The 17985-nt window shown below is 45.1% G+C and overlaps 1 protein-coding gene across 8 annotated transcripts in view; it reads right to left on the bottom strand.

The window, feature by feature from the left end:
* Positions 1-17985, bottom strand: part of TMEM117 (transmembrane protein 117) — a 397723-nt gene that overhangs the window by 340624 nt on the left and 39114 nt on the right. Inside the window, exon 1 of one of the 8 annotated variants that reach the window (XM_059726033.1) lies at positions 10414-10469. The exons of the other annotated variants lie outside the window; for them this stretch is intronic. The gene's annotated coding sequence lies outside the window, so the exon portion shown is untranslated. Of the gene's footprint in view, positions 1-10413; positions 10470-17985 lie in introns of those variants that run through there. 8 annotated transcript variants of the gene reach the window in all.

Here is a 17985-nt window from a genome sequence, read left to right as displayed (position 1 = left end):
AACCAAATCTCAGAACTAGTAGTCTAGCCTCATCCTCCTTAACCTGTCATCCACCTTTGACACAGTTGACCATGCTCTTCTTCTTGAAATCTTGTTCTCCCTAGGGTTTTTGTGGCATGTTGATGATGATGAAGTGAGTATCGCCACACTCATATGGTGGAAACATGAGGGCCAGATAACCAGCAACAGGTAGAATGGTCAATGTCAATAAGACCTTGGGCACCCATATGAGGACCATAAGGGCACTCATAGATGATGTGGCCAGCTGTCTGAGCTTGAGCACCATAGCTACAGCCAGCATTGATGGAGAGGCCCCAAGACTGCATGCTTGCCTTAAACCGTCCAAAGCCTGTTCTGAGATGGTTAAGGCCAGTCCAGGCCCTGCAAGGCAGCTGCCATCCTGAGGGGTGAAAGCTGGTGTTGGGGATGAAGTTTTTTTAGCTGCGGTTCTTCTGCAGAGTATTTCCTGTTCCATTGATCCATGCTGTAGCTGACATGCCATCTACAGGTTCAATTACTTTATTGGCCTGAGTGGAAACTGGGTTCTGAGACTACAGGTGGTAGTTGGTTTTCTGGCTTGTTGCTACTAGGGTGCTGTGCAAAGAATAATATGGATCTTGGGCTTTGAGGCCTAGGGTCAGGGTAGCAGTTTGTCTCCAGATGTCGGTGAGGGCATGCCTGAGAGGACTGGTAAGCAGTCAACTGGGGCCGGCATAAGGTACCTGGTAATGGTCCTCATGATGCTGTTAAGGCTGGAATTCACTTAGTGTGCATGCTCCAGCCCCATAATGGTGCACAGTACTCAGCAGGAGCATACGCAAGTGCCAAAATGGAGGTGTGAAGCGTTTGGAAACCTGTACCCCAAGTGGTGTCAGCAAGGCAACAGACAAGAGCTCCTCTGCTGTTAACCTGCTGTTAATCAGGGAGGCGGAGGATGAAATTGATGGTTATTTCCTTTCCCTGCAGGGCCATGCACCCAAGGAAGAAGCACCTCGGGAGGTGCCCTCCACTGCAGAGCGGCCGGCAGTCACCTACAGAACCAGGGCTGCTCACAGCAAAGCAGTGCCAGTTCCTCCAGTCCAGCTGGAGAACAGGTAAAAGGCCCTGGTGACAGCGCAGGGGAAGGAAGGAGAGAAGGAAACCTCCAGAGAGAAGGCAACTCCACACACTCCACACTCTGAACAGGCCGAAGGAGCTGAGCAGACCCAGAGGAGGAAACGTCAAGTGATTGTCATAGGTGACTCCATCCTGAGAGGTACAAAGGGGCCCATCTGTCGCAAGGAACCCTCGACACGCGAGGTCTACTGCCTGCCCGGAGCAAAGATTCAGGACATGATGGGGATGATCCAGGCCATGATCCAGCCCACCAATTACTACCCCATGGTCCTAATCCATGTGGGCACTAATGATGCGGCCAGGACAAGCCCTGATCACCAGATGACGGACTACCATGCTCTGGGGGGCATGCCCAAGGAGATAGGTGCACAGGTGGTATTCTCTTCTGTCCTACCACTGAGCGGACGTGGAAGGAAACACAAGATCTGTATCAGAGAGATCAATTGGAGGCTTCAGGAATGGTGTCTTGAGGCAGGCTTCGGCTTCCTAGACAACGACCCACACATCAGGATGAGACACATGCTCAGGTGGGATGGCCTTCACCTTTCCCCCAAAGGTAAACATGTGTTCTCTTCTAGCTTAGTGGATCTCCTCCGGCGGGCTTTAAACTAGGCTCTTCGGGGGAAGGGGAAGATGAGGGCGGAGGAAGCCTTCGACCACAAAACCAAGCGTCACCCACAAGAACAGCCCAGACTACACCAACGACGAGCAGAACAAATACCCAGATAAGCAACAGGGGCCCGGGCAGTAGAGATTAGGGGGCCAATGCACACGTCTTCAGGAGGCCTCAAATGCCTCTACACAAACACTCATAGTATGGGGAACAAGCAGGAGGAACTTACCCTCCTGCTACCTGACACAAACCCAGACATAGTGTGGCTCACCGAAATGTGGTGGTACCCAACGCACGACTGGGCGGTGAATATCAAGGGCTAAAGACTGTACAGGAGGGATAGGACAGGGAGGAAAGGTTGGGGTGTGGCGCTCTAGGTCAAGGAGGAATACACATCCTCAACAAATAGCACAAGGTCAGAGGAGGGGCACACTGAAGTGCTCTGGGTTAGAATACAAGGAAGTCGAGGGGAAAGGAACTTAACAGTGGGGGTCTACTACAGACCACCCAACAAAGGGGAAGAGCTGGATCGGGAATTCTTAAGTCAGCTCACCGAGGTAGTCAGGTCAAAAGACGTGATCATCATGGATGACCTGAACTTTCTAGACATCTGCTGGGAAGAGCAGTCAGCCAGGTCTGACCACTCACGTAGGTTCCTAGCTGAGATACAGGACCTCCATCTATCCCAGGAGGTGCACAGCCCCACCAGGGGAGATGCCTTGTTGGACCTGGTCCTGGCCATGGGCGATGACCTGGTGAGGGGTCTGTGGGTACTCGACCACCTGGGCAACAGAGATCATTGCCTACTGGAATTCACCATCCAGCACAAGGTGGCAAAGGCCTGCAGCAAGGCAGCAGCCCTGGACTTCAGGAGGGTGGATTTCAATGAGGTAAGAATAGTCAGGGAGGCACTGAGGTCCCGGAGGGGAGAGGAGTTGGGTGTCCAGGAAGAGTGGTCGTTCCTTAAGAAGATGATCCTCCAAGCCCAAAGGGAGGTAATCTCAACACCGATCAAAGGGGGCAAGAGGGCGCAAAAGCCCCCATGGTGCACCAAAAGCATACAGGAACGTCTCCTAGCTAAAAGGGAGGCGTACACCCAATGGAAGGGAGAGGCCAAAACCAGGGAAGACTATACCTCGGTTGCTCGGGGCTGTAGGGGGGCAGTCAGGAAGGCCAAGGTGGAGATGGAACTGGGACTAGCTACCCAGATCAAAGACAACAAGAAGTTCTTTTTTAAATACATAAGGGGTAAAAAGAAGGTACCAGGTAACGTGGGGCCACTGCAAGACACACCAGGAAATCTGGTCGTCGCACCAGACAGAAAAGCTAACCTATTTAACAATTTCTTTGCCTCCATTTTCCTGAACAGGGATTGGGTCACCCTCCCCACCGGGACTCCCATAAGCCCCAGGGGAGGCTCACCCAGGCCTAGGGTCAGTGAGGATCTAGTCAGGGAACTTCTGGAGGACCGGACATATTTAAATCAGCTGGTCCTGAAGATCTCTACCCAGGAATGCTGAGGGAATTAGCAGAGGTCATTGCGGGACCCCTGGAATGGCTTTATGAGCACTTGTGGTGCTCTGTTGTGGTGCCGGAGGACTGGAAAAGGACCAATGTGGTTCCCATTTTCAAAAAAGGGAGGAAGGAGGACCCAGGAAACTATAGCCCAGTTAGTCTTACCTCGATCCTGGGTAAGCTTTTTGAGAGAATTATCCTGGCGCATGTCCACATGGGGCCAGCAGGGGAGATTATGCTTAGGGGCAACCAACACGGGTTCATTAGAGGCAGGTCCTGTCAGACCAACCTGATGACCTTCTATGACCAGGTCACAAAATCCTTAGACAAAGGGGTAGCAGTGGACGTAGTCTTTCTGGACTTTAGGAAGGCCTTCGACACTGTCTGTCACCCCATTCTCATTAAAAAACTAGGGGACTGTGGCGTTGACACCTACACAGTCAAATGGGTCACTAACTGGCTGGAGGGCCACACCCAGACAGTGGTGGTGGACGGGTCTTTTTTGACCTGGAGGGATGTGGGCAGTGGGGTTCCCCAGGGCTCGGTCCTCGGACACGCACTGTTCAACATCTTCATCAGCAACCTGGACGAGGGGGTGAAAAGCACCTTGTTCAAGTTCGCAGATGACACTAAGATGTGGTGGGAAGTGGATACGCTAGAAGGGAGGAACAGGCTGCAATCGGACCTAGACAGGTTACAGGGGTGGGCGGATGAGACCAAGATGGGTTTCATCACTGACAAGTGCAAGGTACTGCACCTGGGGGGGAAGAACCAGCAGCCTACCTACACGCTGGGGAACTCCCTTCTCATCAGTACAGAGGCAGAAAAGGATATTGGAGTCATTATTGATGCCAAAATGAACATGGGCCGTTAGTGTGGAGACGCAATCAGCAAGGCCAACAACTGTACCTTGTCATGCATCCACAGATGCATCTCAAGCAGGTCCAAGGAGGTGATCCTTCCCCTCTATGCAACACTGGTCAGGCCACAGTTGGAGTACTGCATCCAGTTCTGGGCGCCGCACTTCTGAAGGAATGTGGACAACATGGAGAGAGTCCAGAGGAGGGCCACTCACATGATCAGGGGTCAGCAGGGCAGGCCCTATGAGGAGATGCCAAGGGACCTGAACCTGTTCAGCCTCCACAAGAGAAGGCTGAGGGGGGATCTAGTGACCTGTTACAAACAAGTCAGAGGGGACCAGCAGGCACTGGGGGAGTCCCTGTTCCCCCGAGCACTACCAGGAGTGACTAGAAATAGCGGTCACAAGCTGGCAGAGGGTAGATTCAGACCAGACATCAGGAGGTGCTAGTTCACTGTCAGGGTGGCTAGGATCTGGAACCAACTTCCAAGAGAAGTAGTGCTGGCTCCTACCCTGGAGGTCTTTAAAAGGAGGCTGATTGAACACCTTGCTGAGGTCGTTTGACCCCAGTACTGTTTCCTGCCATGGCAGGGGGTTGGACTTGATGATCTACTCAGGTCCCTTCCAACCCTACCTAGTATGAAACCTTACCCTGGACTCCTTCCACATGATTACAGTAGGTAAGGGTCTGGTTCAACTTGACTCCTAAATAAGTAATGGTGTGTAACCTTTGGCGCGTGACATTACCCATGGCCATGTCCAGATGTTCGAGACCTGGGGTGCCAGGTAGCTTTACCCCTGCTCAGCTCACCTGGGAGTGGCCAGAGGCTCCCTGACAGGAGGGGCTCCCTTTTACAGTGGAGAGACCTTGCAGAGTCAGAAGCAACTATTCACAGAAAGTAATTATATAAAGGAATATTTATAATATGCAAACAAATATTAAATTATATCAAAAGTTTGAAATACTCTATTTACAACAAGGGTGAGTTTATGCAAAAATAGCACTTAATAGCTATTTACACTTAAGAGATGATTTAGTTAATGGATACAAAGATAATAACTTACATACTCTGCTAAATACTCGTTATATTAATCCCCTAATTCAAGGGTTGTCAACCAGGGGTACTTGGAACAATCCTAGGGGGTATGTGCGGGTAGGTGGGGATGGAAGGCCACTGTCTCCCAGGAACAGGGCTGGGGTGGGGCCAGGGCAGCAGCAGTCCTCTGCAGGTCAGAAAACCTTGTCCGCAATGGCTGCTGCAGCCACCTACCAGCCTGGTGAGCTTCTCTGCCCCACAGAGGGGCACCACTGCCCTCACCCCAGCCTGGTGAGCTTCCCCCCCAGCCCTGGCCCTGCTCCTGGGAGGCGGTGGTGCGTCATCTCCACCCACCCGCACAGTCTCCACCCCACGTCTGGCTGTGCATCACCCTTCATTCCGCACGCCATTCCTGCCTCCCCGTTCCGTGTCTGGCTGCGTGCCACACCCCGCCATGTCCAGCCACACGCCACCCCCCCACCCAATCCACATCCATCCACCAGGGGTACTTTGATTTTAAAAGGTTGAAAACCCCTGCCATTAATTACTTACAACTAATAACCGTTTACTCCAACTTATGCCCAAAGGATGGAGAGAAGGGCAGTCCCTCACTCCTCTCATCACATGCTTTAAGGGCTCCAGCTGTCTTAGGCTATCCCCCTTAGGCCCAGGCATCTCACAGTCTGCAGAGACTGTTCTCACTCCAGACCCCAGCAAAACACAGATTCTTCCCCACATACCTCCATACACACTTCTCTGCCTGTGTACTGCCTCTCCAAGTCCACAGGTTTATTTACACAACTAAACATACCGAGAAAGAAGCTCACTGCCACAGGAAGGCCAGGCAGCACCTCTGGTCTCACTCCCTCTTCAGGGCTTTAGGCACACCCAAAGGGAGTTGGGAAGCTGGTTCATGAACTCTGAGGGTTTGTTCTAGGGACCAGCTGTCTCCTGCTGAATGATTAACCCTCAGGCACTCCACTGGCCTCCGGCCTGCTCATGAAGGCTTCAGCATGCATTTACAGGGTGGGACCATGCTGCAGGGCAGGGAGACACCTAGGCTTAATAGGAGCCATCCAGCCAATCCCTGGGCTGGAATTTTCCCATACTGCCTTTGTCAGGCTGAAGAAGTATGTGCAGTTGGTGTGTCTCCTGGTCCTGGATGGAAAGAATAGTAAAGAAGCCAGAGGGTGGCCTGGCATGCAAGAATTTATTTTTTTTAATCTTAAATCGCTCAGCTGGGGATAGTTCTGGACTACAAGTATGGCATCCTAATTGGGACAAAATTGATGGTAGTTCGTGGTGAGGTGTCCCTGCTGGGACAATCTTCTTCAAGCGTTCAGGCAGAGCTCAATGTAGGACACTCTGAAGGTAAGTGCCCCTTAAACTGCCTGTTACAGGTATAACAATGTTCAAGGGTTCAGTCACCAATCTTGAATTTTATTTCTCTCTTTGCTTGGTTGTTGTTTGGACAGAAAGCTGTTACCACCATTTTAGCTTGGCTGAGCTGGAGACACCATTTATGGAAGTAGTCAGAAAGGGTGTTCATTCTTTATGTCAAAGTGGATTCAATAGCTTCCCATTGCTTGCTTGATTTAGGGTAGAATGTGGCAACCTTCTCATGGTCTACTCCATCACTACCTCTTTGAGGGAAGCTAATGCCACACTTGCATCACCACCCATGCATTCAGCTTGCTATCAACCAGGTAGCTTATGGGACTATTAGGGCTCCCTGGCTAAGACACCCCCAAGCACACACTGCTCATTCCATTCTGCATGCTCACTTCAAGCCTGGAAATATGCCAAATACCCAGCCCACTGGAAGCCATGGTCTCAATAGTAGCTGCAAAGGAATGCTTTGGAATGGCCTCAAAGCATTTTTGGGTTTGTGGCATGATAGATGGAGCAGGTGGGTGGAGAGGAAGATGTATACAGGAGCATCCCAGCTGAGAGACAGTGCTGCCATGGGGTAAATATACCCCTTGACTCCATTTGCTCCTGATTTTCCTCCTCCTGAAAACATCTCACACTCCCTGAAATTCAGATTTGTCCAAAGAAAAGCTTCTTCCACTGAAAAACTGGGCAAGTCCATAAAAATATGACAACAGCTGTTTTCCTTCCCTTACTGGGAGGAGGAGTCTAATGTTAAAAGACATCTCTCTTATCCAGTTTGTCAATTGCTGTCTGAAGTGCTGCAGCAGTATATGAAATATTATAAATCCACAGGTTATTAACAATATTTCCAAAACAGTTTTGTGCTTTTACAAGATCAAGGTTAATGGAAAATAAAAACATACTTTGGAACACAGACTTCTGTGTCCCAGACAACTCCAGCATTTTAAAACTAGGTAAGTAAAAGATTTAAGTACTCTTTTCTGTTTTTTAAAGTACTCCTATTTTCCCTATTTAAGAATATGTATCATAATTCCATGCACTGATTGATACCTTCATATACAGGAATATGCATAATTCTTCAAATGATGTAAATTTTGGGTTACAGTTGATACTGTATTAGCAGCTTTCACAGTATTGGCTTCAGCAAGTCAAGTTCTTAAATTGTATAATATGGAACTATTTGTGCTTATTTCTAGCATATAATATTTCTTTGACTCAAACCCTCAAATAGATGTATTAACTTCATTCTTTGGTGAGAGTAATAACATGATTAACCAAAACATGAAGAAAGACATAAAGCAAAACTAACAAGGGATACAAGATTAACAATAGCATATGTTCATTTAACATTCTAAAATATTATATTATTTATTGTTCAATCTATAATAAATGCAAATACTGAAAAGATAACATGTTGAATGCAGTTTCATATTAAATATGTGAAATATGCAACTTAACATCACAGATCATTACATTTTATTACAGAAACTCAATTGAGTGTAAAAAGGTAATGTATGATTAATAACCTCAAAGGTAAGATTTTATAGTGAATAAACATTAAAAACTACACTTGATACATTTATAATTAATCCTATAACGTTCTTAATATGTCCTTTTATAGTCATACAAAGCTGCATAGAAGATGAACTATGCAAGGTACAATTTTGAAGGCATATAAAACTAATGTGAATAAGTAACTTAGTGCATACACAGCAGCATAGAAAAGTCATGAATGGCCTGGCTGCAGTCTGGCTGTAATCAAAAAGAAATAAAGTAATACACTTAAAATCCTGTCATACATGTTAAGGGGAAGCAGGATATTAGTCTCCAGTGTAACTGTACTAACATTTTTTAAAGTTGCGTTAAGGAAGAATGTTGTTCATGAATCACTTGCCTGTACAGTTGGATGTTTTGACAACAAAATTAGCTGAAGTTTAATGAATAAAATCTTTGCTCCTTGTTTGACAAGGTTCTTTGGGTGAATCTGATTTGTTTTATTAGACCAACTTAAATAGTTGGAGAACAATTTTTAAGCAAGCTTTCAGGTTCAAAACCCTTTGTCAGGCTAAGGAAGTTTCAGCAGTTGATGTGTGCTCTTCCTGGATGGAATAAAAAGTAAAAAAGCCAGAGGCTGGGCTTTTCATTCCATCCAGGAAGAGCACACATCAACTGCTGAAACTTCCTTAGCCTGACAAAGGGTTTTTGAACCCGAAAGCTTTCTTAAAAATTGGTGTGGATCTGGCGTTGTATGTATAATCAAAAGGAATAAGCAACTTGATTTCTTTAAGAAACTGCAACCATCTTGAGTTTGATAAAAGACTGTAGATATTTGTTGTTCAGGGAAGGAAGCTGCCACAATTCCAACCCATATTTCTTTCAGACCCTGAATAAAAAGCAACCTTGGTGAACAGATGTGGAAACTGACCCGATAAATATAACCAGTGGGTTATATTTTAAAACTATAATGTAACTTTAACGTAAAAGTGTACAAGGCTAATAAAAATTGTAGGGTGAGATTCCATGTTGAAGGAGCCATGCAAAGCTTACAGGACAGAAGGTTCAGATAGCTTTACCCCAGCTTTCAACCTTCCTAAGTATGGGCTGCTGCCTGTTTTCTTCTGGTTACTGATAAGATATTCTTACATCCAGTCTTCAGATCAAAAGTCTGCTGTATTTTGGGGTGCTCCCATCCTTTTTTTTCTATGTTTCCATTTACTGAATACTTCAGGCCACCTCTACAGAAGCTGACTGTTCAACTGAAAGATTACATACACTCAGTAAACCCACAATATTTCTTAGCCCTGCAGACCCAATTCTGCTTCCATTGAAGTCAATGGCAAAAAATAAACTGGCTTCAATGAGAAAGGATCAGGTACCAATAGCATATGCAACAGCTCATTAGTCAAAGTAATGTCATGGTTCTGTTGCTCATTGTTCTAGTCACTGCACTAACAATTTCCTTTCTTATGTCACTGCTAAGTGTTATTTTTTGATTAACAATGAATGGACTCAGCATAACTCACAGAGACTATGTCAGGGCTTCAGATTTTAAAACTGATCTCATCACAACCACCAGACCCTATTACTGTGTCAGTGGTAGGTGGGAGAGCAATAAGAGCAAAACCACTTCAATGGGCAAAAGTTGGATGCTGGTGGGGAAGGGAAGAGGAAAGGAAAGACATCTGCAGTGGTTTGAGGAAGGGAAAGAGGTGCAGACAGGATCAGGGAAGAAAGGTTTGTGGGTTACTGAGATTAAAAATGTAGAGCAGGAGTATATGGTACAATTAACAAACCTCAGACTCCACTGTAGAGCATAAGAGGACACAGACTATTTTAAATGATGAAAATGTGCATTCCAGGAATTTCAGGATTTCCAATATAATTGGAAAGTTTTTAATTTCTCTTTGTAAAGTAACTTATAAAATATAGCCCTAACTCCAATGGTATTCTTAGGACTATTCTAATATGAAGAATAGTTAAAGACAATCTTTACACAGGCATCACAGCTGCTTTCAAGATGGGTAACACAACCTAACCATTAATTAAGAGCAAATGTATATTTACTAGGCAAAACTTCTTATACCCAGATATAAGGTAGTCATATGCAAAATGCTCTTGTTGAAGCTGGGGAGTCAGCAAACTCAAGCACCCCCCGAACCGTGCTACAAGCTTCATCTGCAATTTTGCTCCCAGGCCACAGGTTGTTGGGTTGTCTCTACATGAATATTTAAGTACCCTCAAATCCCACTAAAGGCAAGTTAAGTTTGGCATCCACAGAAAGAGTTAAAAACTTTCAGCACCTTGTAATATCAAGTTCTTAATTTCCCTAAACTACAGTTTCTCCATTTAATTAAATGCAGACACTAACAGTTACTTACCTTGCAGGTCTGCTACAGAGCAAACTTCACTAGCATAAAGAGCTTTGACATTCTTGCACAGAAATTGCTGTAAAAGTGTCAAAGGTAAAGTAGTGTAAGTTATTATTCCATGGCACAGTAAGGCACTAAATCTGAAAGAAGCTGAAGTTTTGATGATGCAACCACTATCAAATTCCCTTCAGTTTCATATGGGCAGCCATGAAGTCTTCTCAGGGAACTTGAGAGACCCAAGTTCCATTCCACTACCAACCTGCTGTGTTATCTCAGGAAAGCCACTTTGACATTCTCTGCTTGTTTTCTTTCCCATGCTTTGTCTATATTGTTCTGTAGCCTGTAAGCCCTAAAAGGCTGAACTATATGATGACTATCACTGTTGGCAGTTAACCTCAATTGTGGCCTCCATGCACTTCTGTGTCTGTTTATTATTTATGAATAATAAACAATAATAGTAAAATATTTCAACCCCTCTCCTCTCCCTCCCCTCAAACAGAACCCAAAACAAATACTGAACACTAAGGTTCCTGTACTGTAGACCACGAGTGGCCAATCTGTGGTACAGGTGCCACAGGTGGCATGGGCAGCCTCTGCATGTGGCAAATTATGGGACAAGCAGTACAAGAGCAGACAGGACAGGAAGCAGAAACATCGGATAGACAGCACAGAGGAAGAAGCAGAAAGCAGAGCATCATCTTGATCAGGCAGCAAAAGGAAGGAAGCAGAAAGATAAGCTGCAGAAAAGGGGTTGAAGTGGCACTTGGGGAGGGTACAGAGCTAATTTGTGGCAAACTTGCCAAAAAAGTTGGCTCCCAATGCTAGTGGGGGTGTTTACATGAGATGTTTTACTGAATAGTAGACTAATCTATTGTGCAGTAATCTGTCACCATCTATACATGTGGGGTATTTACTGTGCAGTAAATTAGGCTACTGCACAGTTAGCAAGTACCTGTAAATACAGTTACTAAATTAACTGTGCAGTAATTACTGCACAGTAGCACTTGTGTAGACACTGACTGGGAGCAAATTAGCTCCTGGGGGGAGCTGGAAGCAAAGCAGCACCAGGACTGGGGACAGAGAGTTCCCTGTCCCCTGCTGCCTCAGCTGACTGGAACTAAATTTGTTCCCAGTTAGCCTAGGCAGCAGGGGGCCACAGGGGACAGGGAACTCTGTCCCCAGTCTTGGTGCTCCTCTGCTCCCAGCTCCCCCCAGAAGCCAGTAGCTGATCAGCATCAGGACTGGGGAAGTGTCTGCCCCTTGTCCTAGCTCCCAGCACAGAGCTGACTGCTCTAGAGGGTGAGCAGGGGCTGGGAATCCAGCCCCTATCTCTCCCCAGAACAGCTCTGCACAGCATGGAGCTGGGAACTCAGCCTCCACTCACTTTCCACTCACTACTGCACAGAGTTGCTTCGGCAGGTGGGTGGGCTGGGAACCCAAGCAAGTAAACTCCTGGTGAGCCCCATGCTCCCTACCCTGGCCTGGCAGAAAGCTTGCCAGCAGCTGCCCCAAACCTAGGACAGCTCCCAGCAAAGCCCCTGTCAGGCAGGAAAGCCCCACCTGATTCACATGGGGCTAGGAGAGCTCTGATAGCTGCTGCGGCAGCTGTCTCCTGGCCTAGTGCATATCAGGTCCCCTCCCAATGTGCATGGGGCCAGGAGACAGCTACTGCTGCAGCCAGCAGAGCTCTTCTGACCCTGTATGCATTGGGACTGGCCCCATGCCACCAGTGATTTCTTAGAAGTATTTAAATAGGGGGAGAATATGGAACTTTAACAAAACTAGCATTTTATTAAACTATATACTATCCTTTAGATCTGTTCCATGTTTAAGGGTTTATGAGAAAAACTAATAATCATCTACTGGAGAAAAGTAAACCCGTACAGTACAGTGAAAAAAATAATTTAAAAAATATGTTTACCCCAAATTAAAGTACATTTCTGTAGCCGATAAAATAGGAGGGAGCAAACATTCCCCATTAATTAAATATACTGAATTAGACAATGTCTTCCCATTTCAGAAGTCACATGTCTGCTTTGGATCCTAAGCTCCTAATGAAAAAAACTCTTCTTTTTAATTTCATCCAGTAGTCTTAGCCCATTGATATCCCCCGAAATGTGTAAGTGTGCTTTGTTGCACAGCCATAGATTTACAAAAATAGCAGTGGAATCTCCATTTGATAAGTCGTCTTTGGCAGTTGCCAATTTTGGTATAAATCCTATATCACCTTTACACATCAAAATGTAACCATGTAAGTGCCATTTCTGGAAGCTGATGCAGATTTTAGATTGTTTCCACCTGCATAACTATACTTGTTCTGTGATTCCGACCTAGGCATGCTTAGGAAAACTCGACTGTGACCACATGTGCTCTGAGGCAGAAAGGAATTGCCTGTGTAGGCACATAATTGTGTGTAAGTTCCCAGAAGTATGATTTGGGGAAAAAACTACCAAATAGCCTAGTCGTTCGTGCAGTTAGCCAGGGCCCACCTCATCCAGAGGGGGCATGAACCTCTATCTTCTGCTTCCCAGCAAAATGCTTTGAAATCTAACAAAAAGACCATGGGTAAGGCGCTACCCAGAACTCTCCTAAGGTCTTCTCCAGAACTTCACTTGACAGCCAAAAAGGGAACATAAATAGGGCCAGGAGAAAGGCCTGGAAAGGCCCTGTGGTTCAATAAGAGGGACACTGCCCTGGAAAGGAGGAGGTCCTGGGCTCTGGCCCGAGCCTCCACGCTCAATGGTGCAGAAACAATAATGCTGCTGGGCATTCGTGCAAGATGTTGGAAAGCTATGGGAATGGAGCACCCACACGAGGAGATAATTGGATATAGTTAAATCAAGACTAATAGGAATAACTACACATGAAAATAAACCCTAAGTGAAGGCAAGCATTAATTTATTCCAGAACTTTAAATAAGTGCAAGGCATAACATCTAAAGGTGACTACTAATCAAAACTCAAATCAAACATTTGAAACCAAATCTCATTGTAGCAGAAGAACCGTATTATTCAAATAAATGCAAGAGCAACTAGTTTACTTGACTTATGAAATATTTTCTCCCTTTATTTTCTGCATCCTTATTTTCTCCCTTTTACAGCAAGATTTTAACTATGAAAAATATGGAATGCTACACATTACGCTACTCAGTGAGTGCACCTACATGAGACGCTAATGGCACAGTAGACTAATTAGAATTAATTACGTGTAGAATTAGAATTAATTCTAATTAGTCTACTGTGCCATTAGCATCCCTCCGCGTGCTACCCGGTGGACCTGGAAGTGGACTGGAAGTGCTTCTGGCCCACTTCCGGGTCTGCTGCCGAGCACACTGGGAAGCCCCCCACACTCCTGTGGAACACTCCATGAGCCCCAGCATTGCAGCATTCATGACCTGCCTGCTACCTAGAAGTCTGTAGAAAAAACAGTTAAAGCTGTGTCTATGTCCAAATCTCCAAATCTTTCTGAATCTCTCCGAATTGATTTGGAGGATTCCAATCTAATTCGGAGAAATTAAAGGGTCTCCCGATTCAATTCAGATTCAGAGATTCGGCCACTGAATCAGGCCGACTCTGCGCCAAACTGAATCAGGGACTGAAGCTTTGCACAGCCCTACTACTTTCCCAACACATACCATATGTCAAATTAAAATAACTAGGTTTGTGCAAGGAACTTTTTGAGAGAATTATCCTGGCACATATTCACAAGGGGCCAGCAGGGGAGATTATGCTTAGGGGCAACCAACACGGGTTCATTAGAGGCAGGTCCTGTCAGACCAACCTGATGACCTTCTATGACCAGGTCACAAAATCCTTAGACAAAGGGGTAGCAGTGGACGTAGTCTTTCTGGACTTTAGGAAGGCCTTCGACACTGTCTGTCACCCCATTCTCATTAAAAAACTAGGGGACTGTGGCGTTGACACCTACACAGTCAATTGGGTCACTAACTGGCTGGAGGGCCACACCCAGACAGTGGTGGTGGACGGGTCTTTTTTGACCTGGAGGGATGTGGGCAGTGGGGTTCCCCAGGGCTCGGTCCTCGGACACGCACTGTTCAACATCTTCATCAGCAACCTGGACGAGGGGGTGAAAAGCACCTTGTTCAAGTTCGCAGATGACACTAAGATGTGGTGGGAAGTGGATACACTAGAAGGGAGGAACAGGCTGCAATCGGACCTAGACAGGTTACAGGGGTGGGCGGATGAGAACAGGATGGGTTTCATCACTGACAAGTACAAGGTACTGCACCTGGGGGGGGGGGGGGAAGAACCAGCAGCCTACCTACACGCTGGGGAACTCCCTTCTCATCAGTACAGAGGCAGAAAAGGATATTGGAGTCATTATTGATGCCAAAATGAACATGGGCCGTTAGCGTGGAGACGCAGTCAGGAAGGTCAACTGTACCTTGTCATGCATGTTTAGATGCATCTCAAGCAGGTCCAAGGAGGTGATCCTCCCCCTCTATGCAACACTGGTCAGGCCACAGTTGAAGTACTGCATCCAGTTCTGGGCGCTGCACTTCAGGAGGGATGTGAACAACATGGTGAGGGTCCAGAGGAGGGCCACTCGCATGATCAGGGGGCAGCAGGGCAGACCCTACAAGGAGAGGCTAAAGGACCTGAACCTGTTCAGCCTCCACAAGAGAAGGCTGAGGGGGGATCTAGTGGCTTTTTACAAACAAGTCATAGGGGACCAGCAGGCACTGGGGGAGTCCCTGTTCCCCCGAGCACTACCAGGAGTGACTAGAAATAACGGTCACAAGCTGGCAGAGGGTAGATATCAGGAGGCACTAGTTCACTGTCAGGGCAGCTAGGATCTGGAACCAACTTCTGAGAGAAGTGGTGTTGGCTCCTACCCCGGAGGTCTTTAAGAGGAGGTTAGATGAACACCTTGCCGGGGTCATTTGACCCTAGTACTCTTTCCTGCCATGGCAGGGGGTCAGACTTGATGATCTGCTCAGGTCCCTTCCAACCCCACAAACTTTGAAACTATGAAACTCTGTGGTGAAAAGAACAAAATTAATTCCTTCTAGGTTTAGTAACTGCAGTGTGTTGAAACTGGAATATTATTGTTAGACATGTATAAAAAAATAAAAAGGAGCCCATCCAGTACTGTAGGTGAGGAATATGCCATTGACTTCAGGGACCAATATTTCATGTCAAATTGCCTTGATTCAGAGCCCCAAGTCTCAATCCACTAGCCATTGAGCAGGTGGGCATAAGTGTCACTATCAAAAGCACTCATGCAGACACTGAAGGCAGACAGGCCAAGAATGTCCTTGGAGTTGTTTCTTTGAAACAGAGTGCAAGCACATCAGTCAGTGGTAGAAGTGAAGCTGCATGCCACTAATCAAGCTGTGTCTAGGTTTCCTCTGTGAATAAATGTGTCCCTCATAATAAACTTGGTGTCTCTCACCAGTGATTAATTTATTTACAAATATAAAGTAAAAGAGTAAGAAAATAAATGCTGTAATTTAGATTCATGATGACAGGCAATGCTGATGTTGCCATAAAGCAGTAGTTCTCAACTTTTTTACACTTGAGACGCCCCTTTTTTGCTTCAAGCCACCCTTCAAAAAAGGCTCTCTCTTAGTTTTCACTCATTTTTTGACTATGGAAAAATAATAGCTCAGTTTTTCTGTTCCAAAGAACTCAGAAAGACAACAACAGATCAGAATGTTTTTAACACTACAGATTCATATTTTAAATCTCTGGGTTTATTTTGTTTATCATGTTTGCACACCTAACAGTACCAATATTGCATGGTACCCTGTGGCATCCTTTAAAAGATATCAAGGTACCCCCAGATATTGCTACACCCTGGTTGAGAATTACTGCCATAAAGCAAGCTTGAGATGCATTTTTTTTTAAACAATATATATGCATATTGTTGAACTATTACATCATACTATATTTTGAATGGCTTTTGTTGATATTAACAAAGTGGATTAATCTCAGGAATTCTGAATTACAAGCTTGACAAATTTAATCCATGCTTTTACTTAAAAGGCTTTTGGTCTCTCTTTTCCCTTTAGGCAGAGTTGATGGAAAAATGCAGAATGCTACGTGTATCACTTTCTTCTGCAATACCAATAGTAAACTGGAGTGGTATTGTTACTTTCTGATTATTGTTTGTCTTTTTACTTTATTGTTGGGATTTCTGGGAAATATCCTTGCACTACTCTATTATGCATGCAGCAGAAAGTCATGGACAACTAGCACCATATTTTTATTCAATCTGGCACTGTGTGACATTACATGGATTCTCATGGTTCCTTTTTCAGTCTACTATAATCTTCAGAAGCTAGCCATGTACTCCAGTCAGATATTTTGCCAGTTCAGAAGAATATTCTTTGATATTAATATCTATGGAAGTATTTATTTTCTGACACTCATCAGCTTTGACCGGTATGTTGGTGCTGTCCATCCTATCAGCTCCCTAAAGTGGTGGGACAAAGGCAAGGCCACATTTTGTACAATTGCAATATGGATCTTTATTTTTATTGAATCAATTCCTGATTTTTATTACACATTTTCTGTTAGAAGACAAGATGTCACTGCAGCTTGCTTGGATAACATTGGAGAACCTTTACATATTGTAATACCATTCACAGTCTCCAGAATTGTATTTGGATTCTTAATTCCCATCACAGTGATATGTATATGCTATATGTTGACTCTTAAAGAATTACGACAACTGAAGAAGCGTCAAAAGAGAAGGAATAAAAATGCTAAACCTCTAATGTTGGTTTCAGCTGCTCTGATCGTTTTTGCTGTTGCTTTCATTCCTTATCATGTAATGATGATGGCAGTATTAATTTACAGAGTGAGTTACCAATTAAACTCTGGCAATGTAAGCACCATATTTACCATTTATAAACTCACTGAAATAATCTGCAGTATTAGCAGTTGCTTAGATCCAATCATTTTTATGCTAGCAAGCAAGAAATTTCACCTGAGACTTAAAACTCTCAAATGCCCTGCTAAGCATGGCTGCCATTGCTGCCAATCACGGAGAGTAAGGGATATCACCATGCCCCAGAGAATGTTGAATTAAATTTCATTCTGCCAACATGCTTCTTACAAGCCATTTACTTTCACACCATCATACACATTTAAGTTTTTTTGTTTTCAGCATGCTTGCAAAAATCTTTTGGATAAGCAGAATTAATATGATCTCTCTGGAAAGTAAGACTTGCTAGCCAGGTCCACTCAAAATTCACCCTTTTTGGCATGCCAATACTGACAATTTAAATACCCATAATTCATATAATTTTTATGAAACTAGCAGTTCCCACAACATTCAATATGTTTGAGGCAAAATTACCAGCCTATTCACTGTGGGCTAAATTTACATCTAGGCAGCTAGTACTAGGTTGATGCTTTACAAGGACTGAAGTCCTACAAAGGTAAAAATTCCCGTACTTTGTTATCCACCTGTACCAAACTGTTTGTAACTTCAAGAAGATTGTTTAATTAGTGCGATATTGTTCTCTGGCACCCCAAGCACATTTGCATTGGCAGTGGTCAATAATTTTTTTTGTAATCATAATTGCACTAATGTTCCATTGATGCTCCTACT

This window comes from Alligator mississippiensis, chromosome 4 (assembly GCF_030867095.1).
Source record: "Alligator mississippiensis isolate rAllMis1 chromosome 4, rAllMis1, whole genome shotgun sequence".
Taxonomy (NCBI): Eukaryota; Metazoa; Chordata; order Crocodylia; family Alligatoridae; genus Alligator; species Alligator mississippiensis.
The sequence above is the reverse complement of the archived record's forward strand: the minus strand, read 5'-3'. Positions and strand labels throughout refer to the sequence as shown.